We start from the raw sequence: 13,006 nt of genomic DNA, 5'->3' as shown, positions 1-13,006 counted from the left end.
AATACCTGGAGAAGACTTGGACAGAACACAGAGACCAGCACAGAGCACAGAGCTCATGGGAATGCTTTCAGGTGTTTGAGAGACTGACCTGCTTTTGCTGCATGAAGCTCCTCCGTTAGCTGCTCGACTGCCTCCTCCCAGAGCTCCGTTTGGTTCACTTTCATCTTGTAGCGACACTGTAGACTGAACATATAATCTCTCAGACTGCTGACCTCTGCACGGGTCTCTTCTACCTGACCACCATTCATGAACACAGTCAAGACAAAGATACTGTGTATCGTCACTGTCATACCAGATGGTGGGATGCACCAAAAAAACAAAAAAACAAAAGGGAACTTTTCCTGTTTTTTTTTTTTTTTTTTTTTTTTTTTGACACTGTAAGAATTAAATAGATTGCATTAAGCTTTTTACCATCCCATCAGACATACCAACAAAGCACAATTGGTTGTATTTGATGCCACTGGCAAGCTGCTAGTCCAGAATTTAGTAACACTTTATAATAACTTTCATTAATATATTTTAACTACTGACCAGTAGATGTGAACAAAGCAGTAGTTCATCAGAATTTGAATATTAAGAAATGCTCACACATGACACTTATTTATCAGCATGGATATTCATAATACAAATGTTAGCAAATCATTAGCTCATCAGAATTTAAACATTAATAAATCGCTAGTAAATACAAATGTTAAACTAGGCAAATGTTTATCAATTGCAGTTCATGTTGCCAACGCGTTCATTAGTATTGACAAATGTGATAGCAACTTTTTAGTTTCTTCAAAATGTGAAAAATAACAGTTATCAATCATTAGTTAATGGTATATTAATAAAAGTTATATAAAGTGTTACCCAGAATTTTATAAAACGCCATAAAATGGCAATTACAGAATTCTGTAGAGGGTTTTTAATGTGGAAAAGAAAAGTTTGCAGACACAGCAGCTGACCTCAAATAGGCTGGAGGAGTTTAGCAGCGATGCTACCAGTCAGGCACAGATGGAACAAAAGAGAGGCGTTTTATGGGTAACATTATCAGCCGGTAATGCACTGTAACCGAAGTACTCCATGTATTACTCCGTCACATACAGGTAACCTAGCAACGATGCAGCGCTTACAAACCAAACAGTGCAGCTAGAAACAGATCAGTAATGGAACTATTTTAACTCGCAGAGTTTTTATAACTAAACAGATCGCATTTTCTCGTCCTCTTTAACTCTTTTAAATCTTTCAATAAACAGTGCTAATGGAACTGTGGTATAATCGCAATAATACACGCGAGGTTCGTGCTATAACATATAATATTGGCACTCCCTCTTGTGTATTATTCCATAGTTAGATTTGTTCACTAATTCAACCAAACATCAAATATTCAATGCATCCATAACCAAAACCATCTACATTTAAGGTAATTTGGGTAATTTATAATTTCCATTATAAATTAATAAATATATTAATAAATACATACACAAACAACATTAAACAGAGTCAAGACCCTCTGATATATCACTAACAATATAACAAACCTTTAAGAAGTGTGCACGGCCGCCTACATATCAGCACGCAAGAGTGCATCCTTTCAAAGCACTCACTCCTATGCGCCGTATAGAGCAGCCTGAAGAATGATGTACAGTGATGTAATATAGGACAGCACGAGTGGTCCACTATAGATCTATTACTAACACAAAGACTGACCTGCTTCACAGAGAGCTGGGCCTCGTCCTCCATTCTCAGACTCTGAGTCTGCGGTTGTTGTATCTTCTCCACAGCCGCAGTGTTTCCGCTGTTTGAAGATGTCAGTTGTTGACTGGTGGCTCTGGACTGAAGTTCTGCTCTCTCTCAGTTCTGTCTGAACTTCCTCCAGCTGCTGCTTCACTAGTTTCACTAGTTTCATCTCCTCATACTCCTTTATCTAAACAGATCAACACAGAGGAAAATGAATAAAGCTGATGTACAGCAAAGGTCTGCTTATGATATTTATTTAGTTTTATTGAAAAAATTGTCATTAATTTGTTGATTAATAAGTAATGTGTGTCTCAAAATGGATGTTATTTGAATGTCTTTTTATTTGGTTAAATATAGTTACTATACAATGTTACTATTACAGGTAGCCAGGCTAAAGTACAGACTCTGCTCTACACACTCTCCCATCCAAGCAAACAATGGCCTAGAAACCAGAGGGGTATATCAGACATCCCACCCAATATCAGACATCGATGGATTTGTCCCCCCCAAAACAATACCGCAGAAAAAGCAGAAATTGTTTTAAAATAAACTTTTATTTTGAAAGCACGCTGACATTTCTAAGTAAAGTTAGCCAAAGCAATTATCTCCACTTTTATCAAGAAGACGTGGGTACGCGCTCCTGAGAGGCGGTGCTTTTCCTGGCGGGGGTGCAGATTTCAGCACAACAACGGCTATAACGCGAGGTCAGTGATGAGATCAATGAATCGCAGCAATAACAATATACTGCAATAAAAACAACTTTTGGGTAATGTCTTGTTCTGCTAACAGACTGGGAGGGTTTGGGTAACCTTCATATTAACTGCTGCCAAAAGATTCTTTTAAAAAAAAGGACACAACACTACTGAGATTTTTTTTAATGTGGAGAAATTTTAAATAATATTAATAATAATAAAATGTGATGTTATATTCTTTTAAATATTATGTGATAACTGATAACAGTTTTTTTTGTCATATGTGTATTTGTCATGTGTATATATTTCAGACACTGCACGCAATTGTTTTTCTAACAACAGTAAATGTAATGTGGAGCAACATGTTTAGGTTGTAAAGGGAACTTTATTTGTATTTAACTAATAATAAACAGAAGTACAAAACAAATGTATTTCGTGATTAACTGTGATTCCGCAAATGTTTGTTCTAGGTCACTATAGGGTGGGCTTTGATTGATATTAGCAAATGTGTCCCCCCAATGTCAAACCTGCTCCTACAACTTTGCAAATAAACCATTAGAAATCCACTGTAGATGGCATGTAAATAAAAGGAATAAAGTATGTAAAGTATCATATTTACTGTGCTTTGGATCTTTTCTAGTGACTGCAGCAAAAAATATTAAACATCATTCATATTACCAGGTTTTTGTCTTATCAACTACACACTGTTGGGCAATAATGAAAAGCATTCTTATTTGTAGTGAGCTTTTCCATTATACTAAAATAGTTTAAATATTAGAAAATATGTCTGTTTTTTTTTTTTTAAGTTTTACCATACAAGTGAAAAACGGTGTAAGTTGGACTGCAGAGCCAATGGTTCAACTTTTCAACTTTACTGTTGTGCAAAAGAGGCCCAAGAGATGAACTTGAGATCCAGTTAGCTGTTTCTTTTGTTAGTTGATTTTTCTTTAGGTTGATTTGAATAGCCCTAAAATTAACATCATATTGGTTGTTTTTATCTAATCTCAGCAAAGTATATTGTTTGTATCTGGCCATCAACTACTGTGCATATATGAATCTGGGTAACAGCACTGATTCTGCACTGTGTCTGGCAGTATCTCAGCTCACAAATCTTTAGACTCTAGCCTATTAACACTAGCTGGATATATATTTTCTGAGTGGACAACAAACAAATTTGGTAAGGCGCTCTGGAAGAGAGCATTTGCTGAACGCCTTACATATAAACATAAATAACTATGCAGACAATAAGCTGATTAAAGAATAGCTTAATTCATCATCTGCACCTATCAAAAATGTCATTTCTATTCATAGTGTCCAACAAATGATTTCAACAGTGTAAAGTAGTTATGGAGACTAATATGCTAGAGTCTTAATAAAATCGTTTCATGTATGTATCTGCAACCAAATTGAGTTTACTACAAATTAAAGCTTTGACTGTGGAGCTTTCAGCAGTGGGAGTTTTCAGACATGTACCACATCATGCTGCTCATCTGAAAGCAAATGAATGCTGAAAAGCCAGAGTACACAAATTAACACAATTAAAGCATATTTGAGTCAAACACAATCATCGTGATCAAACATTCAACGGCCTTATTTTGTTTCTAATTTCATTTCGACAATTTTACATTCCAGCCAGCTCCAGTGAAAGCCCTGTTTTCATGACCCTCACGAGCTGATGTCATTAAAGCATTATCAGTGAAATGTTTTCATGGCTTTAAAGAGTTTTTTTTTTCTCTTTCCCTTTCCCTCTGATAAATGACTTAGAAAGTGCATAATGACTTTGATATGCTCCTCTTGTGACTGTAATAAAGAACCTGTGATTAAAATGGCATTCGCCATTGGCTTATTAACAGAGAGGGGCAACTGGCTGACCTTGGGGCTGCTATGTCAAATTTTCTGGCCTGTTTTATCTTCTTGCTGTTTGTGCCCATCACATGGTGCTGCTTTGCACGGCATAATGAGGGTCTCGCTGCGTGCCAGCGTCCCACCCTGACCAGCAGAGATCTGCAGGCAAGAACAGCCTGCCGTCTCTGAAAACGAATGAAGCGCTTCCCCCTAGCCGGAATCATCTATTAAAACCAAGGCCTTTTACCCAAAGTGCCCTAAATACACTTTCAAGGTTGCGTCCTGAGCAAACAGCAGCACTCTTGTTCTCAAAACAAAGTAGGTTAAAAGGCTCCAGCTGTGAGCAGCCAGGGCAAAACTATTAAGCATGGCGTTAAAGTAAACATGAAAAGTGTCAGAAAGTCGCCCAGCAGTCCTAACACCTGCAGCGTGAACAGGTGAACAGCCAGAGCTAAATAAATGATTGTGAGACTTCTCAACAAATGAGTATAATGTAAATGAACTCTAATAAGAAATGCAATGTAACCAATACATGCTCTTTAAACTTTAAAAATAATTAACATTTAACATTTAAAAGCTACCTACCTTAAATAATTACTTTAAATTAAAATACCTTGCAAAATTTTCAAACTGCTAATGTCAGTGTTTGCTTTAAGGATAGGGAAAAACAACGATTTAGACGTGGAAGACCTGGCAACATCTTGATTTACTCTCTGTGTCAATCACACACACACACACACACACACACACACACACACACACACACACACGCACAGCTGAAGGAACCTTTCTTTTTTCTAAGATAGGTTAGAATATGCAGCTACACTTTTTTTTAGTTTATTTCCTCCATTAAATCTCCCAGTTAAACTCAGCACATTACAATATTCTCATTTAAAAAGCACCAAAACTGCCTGAGATAATATATATCATATATAATACAGAAAAAATTCTATTATATACTTTGAGTAGTACTTTATTTATGCAGAGATCAAAAACAGATCAGCCATAACATTAAAATCAGCTCTGTATATACACTACACTGGTCAGCCATAACGTTATAATCACCTTATAATCACCTGTTTTTGCTTTTCTTGTAGCTGGATTTTATATTATGCTAACAAGATTAATCCTAGATTTTTGTATTAATCATTTAATGAAATTGAAATCATAAAAATTAGAAATAGTGTCAAAGAGCCAATTAAAAAGTACCAAGTAATAATATGAGGGACAAAAAATCCTGTGTAGAAGAAAAAGGTGTATCGGTAATCGTTTTATGATTGCATCACAGATCTCTGCAGACCAGACTCTGATATCTATTAATGTGGAGAGACTAAAAAAAAAATAAAAAATAAAAAACAACATGTTAAATTCACCGATAAAAAGGATAAATCGGATAAAAACCTTACGCAGAGCTTGTAGCTTCTTTATCTGTAACCAATTTTAACCAGTGACTGGTCTCCTCATTTATAACGTAATGTTAATGTATCAGTGTGTTCATGCATTCCAATTCGCGAACAGATTAATTCACACTACAGAAAGGAGTTTGCCACTCCTGCCTTCAGCTAATATTAACAATAATCTAAAGCATCATTCATATAGAAATAACTGAAATGGCATTTTAAGACAGAGGAGCACACCTTCCCCTGGCTGAGCTGCAGTGCATGCTGGGACTGGCTGGGGTTGTCTCTGAGCATGCTGGGTGTTCTGCTCCTGGAGCTGCTGGAGCTGCTTCTGCAGCAGCAGATTCCTCTGATTCCAGCGCTCTGTATCAGCAGCATGTCCCTGCCCAGAGGAGGCCAGATCTTCCTTCATTCTCTCCATTCGCTCCATCCAGCCTGCCGCTTCGGCTGGAAGCTAATAATAAAAAAGAAATTATGGATTCAATTATGCCCTTTTGGTATTTTTTGGATATTTTACTGTAACTGTAAACATAGTTTCTAATAATTATCAGTGATGTACATTTAGAGCAACACAGTGGCTTCATGTTCCAACCAATTAGGTACAGAAGTACCAAATATATAATAAATGCACATGAACCTTTTTTATGTGTAATTTTCCTAAAAATTCACATTGTGCCTTTTAGTCCAGTGCACCTTATGTATAAATTGTACAGCAGTAAAGCCACTCTGCTGAAGTGTAGTGTTATACAGGAGTTTCAGAGAAGTTTTACCAGCACAGAGGCTGGAGCAGTATTATTATTAGTCGCTAACCGCAGTGCTAGCTCTTTTACCGTTTAGAGGTGAGTGTTATCAGACTGCAGCCTGCATGTTTACTGTGTTAAAACAAGATACTTGTGATGAACGCTAGCTGATAGTGCCCTGGCTTACCGGAGCACTCAGGATTCCTCAGTGTAGCACTGTTGGGCGGCATTTCCTAGCGCTAAGTGCTGCTAACCGTGGCCAGCACTGCTGCTAAGCGCACTAAAATATTGGAAATCTAATCTTACTGTAAATAAACAGAAGTGTTTTACTCATAAAGATAATAAACTGTTTTCAGGAGAGAAATCTGTGTAGATTAATAATATCCAACGATCGTTAGACTTATATTAAATGTTTTTTTTTAAGAAATACAGTCTTCTTTACTTAGGCGCCCCCAGCGGCGAGACCGGCTGAATTAGAAGGGAAACATGGTGACATCCCTGTTCCTTACTATTGTCACTTAAAATGCGCCTTATAAATGAAAATAGACTAGAAAATATACGTTCTTTGACTGTGAGTCTAATAATACGTGCGTTTTATTGTCCGTAAAATACGGTGGGCATTTAATTAATGTTATATAACTTACTAATAATTGTAATAACACATTCAAGTTATTTCAGTAACTTATTTCCAAAATATGGAATAATGTTTGGTATTTGATACTCAGCCTTTGGCCAAATGTTTAATCTTGTTCATGTTTGGTCTCTACAACTATGGCCTATGTAAAATATAACAATATATCATATATAAAGGCAATGGTTCAACTTTTTTGTAAATATTGTGGGTTGTGGCAGTAGAGGCCCAAGAGCTTTGTGATGTATCAAGAGCCATGGTATCCAGGGTAATGTCAGCATACCACCAAGTAGGACCAACCACATCCAACAGGATTAACTGTGGACGCGAGAGGAAGCTGTCTGAAAGGGATGTTCGGGTGCTAACATAAAACTACAGCTGCCCAAATCACAGCAGAAATCAATGTGCACCTCAACTCTCCTGTTTTCACCAGAACTGTCCTTCAGGACAATAAATTATTGTGGTCTAAAACCAGGTTTTCCAGTTTCATTGTCCAACCCCTGTATATTGTTGTTGCTTTTGTTAATTGGCTGCTGGTTAATTTCTCTATAGGTCTGCAATAAGCGCTGTCCAAAGTAGCTGAGGGTGCTGAATGTGTCACTTTAAAAGCTGCTTAAAAGCCGAATTGAATGAAAGGCCTACAGTCCCAGATACTTCCTAGTGCAACATACAGCTAGACTTTAGATTGCAACACTAGAAATGCTTAAAAAAGTCTACCAGAAAGTTTTTAAATGTTTAAAGATCCAGCTGAATGTTATGTAATTTTATGTATATGTCAGTATGTGTTCAGCACACGAATGTGTGTGTGCAAGTGTGTGTGTGTGCTTGAAAGTTGGTGTCAACCTGTTGCTGGGCGAGCTGCAGTTGACTCTGTAGCTGCTGCATGTCCCGCTCTTTCTGGTCCAGCTGGGAGTCTCCTTGGCGACACATCTCGCTCAGCTCCTGTAAGCGGTCCTGCTGCCTCCTTACCTTCTCATTAAGCCTGCTGACCTCAGCCTCCTGCAAGAACCAGCAACACACACACACACACACAGTGCCGCAATACACCAAAGTTCAACATCATCTGTATTCATAGCCTGGCTAAATATTGAAAATTATTCCGCTGCTTCCAAACACACACTCATCCATTTTTCATGAGTCAGTAAACAGATGGGTGGCAATGGCTGCAGGAGGGTCAGAGAGGACACACACCTCCCTCTCTAAACACCCCCTAAGACCCACTCAGCACCTCATATGAACACCTAAAAGCAGTCCAAACAGTGCGGACGTGCACCCGCACTCTGATAACGAACACAGATACAGTCAGAAGAACTCACACTCAAACTCACTCTCTCGCTCTGTAACTCCACATGTCTTTGTGCTACATTTCAAATCCTGCTCATATATAAGCCCAATTAAGCATCCTTCCCTCCCTCCCCCATCCCTCGCTCACCTCCTTCTGTGCTCCCTGGTGCTTCTCCTCAGAGACAGCAGCTCCATCCTTAGCTGGAGAATCACCTGATCCCAGGCCAGCCAGCTGGACATCCACAGCAGCTGAAGTCAAAACACAGTTCCTGCATCTAACTAACTAACTGACAAACTTACTTCATTCACATACTTACTGACAAAAAAGTGCTTGATTTGATTTATTTAACTCCAAAATTAGAACACTTACTCACTTTCTCATTCATTCAGTACATAATTAAAAAACTTCCTCACTGTGACAGTAACTCACTCACTTAACTCTATTTACCCCTGCCCTTCACTCATTTACTAAGCAACTGGAACACATAATTTTAATCTATTAATGCATTAACTAACAAACTCATTCACTGAGCAGGTAAACAATTTCCTGGGCGCTGAGTGGTCCAGCGGTCTCCCTCCGGGTGGGTAGATGGCGCTCTCTCCCCACATCACTCTTAGGGCGATGTCTGCAGCACAGGGCGTCTGTGAGCTGATGTATCGGAACCGAGCCGCTGCGCTTTCCTCCAAGTGCGCTGTGATGCTGCTCAGCAATGTTGCATCAGAAGCAGCTCAAAAAGAATTGGTGGCTGGCTTCACATGTATCAGAGGAAGTATGTGCTAGTCTTCACCCTCCTGGTGTGTTGGGGCATCACTAGTGATAGAGGGAGTCCTAATGAGTAGGTTGGGTAATTAGCCGTGTAAATTGGGGAGAAAATGGGAAAAATCAGAAAAAAAAAAAAAAAAAAAATCCTAACGGCCCAAAACACATTATTAACTAGCTACCTAAATATCTAAATAATTGTCTTTCGAAGTAATGTAATTATTTACAATATATAAATAATTATTTTTCTACCTGTCCAAATAACTAACATTTTTATTAACTACCTAAGAAAGTATTTATTTATTATAATTTATTGTAAAAATAACTAAAGTTATTTACTGCCTGTCCCACTAATGTATCTATTAACTAACTATGTACATATCTAAATAATTGTCTGCTGAAGTAAATACATAAATTATTTATTACCTGTTCCAATAATTAGCATGTTTATTAACTACCCAAGGAAGTATTTATATGATTTACAGTAAAAATAAATAAATAAATATTTAATTTACTACCTGTTCCACTAACCCATTAACTATCTAAGGAAGATAAATTATTTCCTCTCAAAATATTTAAATCTGTAATTTGCTACCTGTCTCAATAACTAACGCATGTAGTAACTAAGCAAGTATTTGAATAATTTACTATCAAAGTCACTAAATAACTACCTGTACCAACAGCTAAAATATTTAACAGATATTTGAGTATTAAAATAATTTAATAAAATGTAATAACTGTTCCAATAACTAACACATGTACTAATTAAGTACCTAATTGGTAATTTACTGTCGAATTAACTACATTTAATTAAATCTAATTTATTACCTGTCTAAATAACTAACATACTTAGTAGCTAGTAAAAAAGTACTAACCTACTAACTGTCCCAGTAACTACAACATCAATTAAGAACGGTGTTAAATAACTTACTCTACTGTTCCAATATCAAAAAATACATTTAAAAGTATATAAAAATGTTATTAACTGTCAAAATAACTGAATAGCTAATGTACTACCTATCTCAATATACTAACTGTAATGTAACTGTAACTAAATTACTAACTAACTAATTTACTGATGAACTAAATACTTTTTTTTTTCGAATACTTCAGTTCATTCACTAATTACATAAGAAATTTTACTTTATTCACTATATAAATAAATAATTTTCTTTAACAATAACTGAAAAATACTGACTAACTAGCTCATTCACTAAACAATAAAATGCTTCTAACTTTTCGCAGTAATTATCTAACAAACATTAAACACACCTCCTTGAGCTCCTTGACCTGCAGACCATCTACAACCAGCAGTGCTGGAGCAACGCCAGGAAGATAGTGAAGAACTTCAGCATCCCTATAATGGAGTCTTCTGTCGGCTGCGGTGGAGAAAACGCTCTCGCCAGCTGAAGGCTGAAGCAGAGAGGATATCTGCAGCTTTTTCCTGCAGGCTATTCAGCCCTCGACCAGGACAATAATTAAGCCTGCTTACACATACATACATATACAGTGCATAGGGCAACACAATGGACACTACACTTATAAATATGTATATGATATTACATTATTATTTATTAGTCATTCATTACCTCTAGCTGAAACTGTACAGCATTGTGTGGCCTGCTGTGCTCCTTTTACACACTGCACGTTACAATCCATAACCATAACCATTTCCACCTCATACAAATCAGCACTTACGTTCTTACATTTAATTTTATATGTATTACATTTTGTAAATATTCTTAGTATATATATATATATATATATATATATATATATATATATATATATATATGAGGGTGAAGGCTTGTATGGGCCTACACTGAAACTGAGTTTTTTCTTTCATCTTATTTTTTTTATTCAAAATTTGACACTTTGATTTAATAATTAACTTCATAAACTAACTAACTAAGCGCTAATGACTTAACGCATCAATAAAAATGTATCTAAACAAATAAAATATATAACAATATATAACAACATATAACATATAACATATATTATTAGCAAGCCATAGCTTTTGAGGCTTTTTAAGACTAACGTTGACTGATTATACTGTATATTGCAAAGCACACTGTGGACACATGTAGAAATATACTGGCAATGAAGCAATGTGTTAGTACAACATATATATTTATCACAACATTCTTCTCAGCTAATCTAATGTTAATATGTAAGGTATACATGTGAGGTACGTACCTCTTGCATGTTGCGTGTTTGTCAGTGATTACAAACAAGCTCCACCTCCAGTTTCCTCCTCTCACTGCTCATTCTGTGGATCTCATAGACTGTGTATAGCTGGACAGAGCATCATCTCTTAAAAGTGAAGCCACCACAGGTCGGGCGCCCCCTGCTGTTCGGTTGCAGAAAGCTGTGTAACCCCACCCATCCACATAGGTTTCAATGGCAAAACTGACAACTTTTAATCACGTTTTTTTCTAATATACTGTAATTCTACCTCCATTATTTAAATGCAACAGCTAGTGTAACCTCTGCTTATATTGTCAAATTTTTATATCCCCACAGAATTCGGTTTTTAAAATGTTATTCAGCTCTATTCAAAAAAGGTGTGGTTATTGTAAAGGGCTGGTTATGGGCGGGACCAATAACAGACCGTCAGCTCCGCTCCGCCCCGCTCTGCAGCCTGTGACCGCGAGGCAGCCCTCAGGGGCGGGGTTATTCAAATGAGTAGGCTGTCTCTCCACAGTCTTTCTCCCTCCTCTGGTCTCTACTGGTCTACAATATGGCGGAAGATTTTGGCTTCATTTTCATTAAATGAATAGGAACAGGGACACGGCGTCCATCTTTTTTTACAGTCTCTGGTGGATCTCATGAGAATGCTTCTTCACTTGGCCTGTCAGCTCCTTATTTTGCTTCTTCTGTTTCTCCAGACAGGACACACACCAACACACACCTTAACATCATGAACAATTATAGAGTAATATGCTCCAAAAATTTAGAACCGATAGTCTATTGATCAGTAAAAATGGAAAAAAAAAATCTACTCTCAGATTATTTAATTTATTACTCTACACACTTAAGTTATATGAGACACTTGTTTTTGGTATCAGTCTATCCGTTTATTCTCGAAGCTGCATGCTTTTCTCCATTGATGTGGAATCACGGGAATTGTTGTATTTTTTAATCGTTTTTTTGCGATTGATTCACAGCACTACCAGCATATCAGAATTATTTTATAAATGTATTGCGACAAACTTGACATAATACTATTGCAAAACAGTATTGGTAAGGTAAGCAAACAGCAGCAATGTGCAGCAAATCAAACATATTTGAAAATATCGGAAAGCCACTAATCAGCTCAGGAGCTCCATCAGGAGCTTTAGAACTGACCCCTTGTTGCTCTTAAGCTGGGGCTGTGTATTGGCAAGAATTTGGTTATACAATACGCATCACAATACAGGGGTTCTGATTCAATATACCACAATATATTGATATAATATAAGCAGGGTGATATATTGCAATTGTTTAAGTCAAATTATAGGAAAATAAAGTTTACTTTTTATCCAATCAGAACAGTGAGCTCTAAAGACAGAACAAAACACTGCTATCTAGTGGGCGGGGTTTAAACACAACATAAAAAAAAAACGCTGTCTGCAATCAAACTTTACAAACTATTTAAAATAATTACAAATCTATAGAGCATTGCAACCCCAAATATTGTGATTGTGTTTTGCTTGTGATTCACCTCTCAACCAGGGAAAAATTTCTGACTGAAAACAATTGCGGATTAAAAGCAGGTTAAAAATAATGTTTAGGAGAGCAGACTAGATTATGGTAAACTATCAAACAGACAATATCCTGTCCACTAAATGGCATTACTGAAAAATAATTACTAGCTTTGTGCATCACTGTGTTTGATAGAGAGAGGGAGAAAGAGATAGACTATAAGAAAGACACAATGAGAGAAAGAC

Source organism: Astyanax mexicanus, chromosome 1 (assembly GCF_023375975.1).
Source record: "Astyanax mexicanus isolate ESR-SI-001 chromosome 1, AstMex3_surface, whole genome shotgun sequence".
In the NCBI taxonomy this organism is placed as follows: Eukaryota; Metazoa; Chordata; class Actinopteri; order Characiformes; family Acestrorhamphidae; genus Astyanax; species Astyanax mexicanus.
This window is presented reverse-complemented; position numbering follows the sequence as displayed.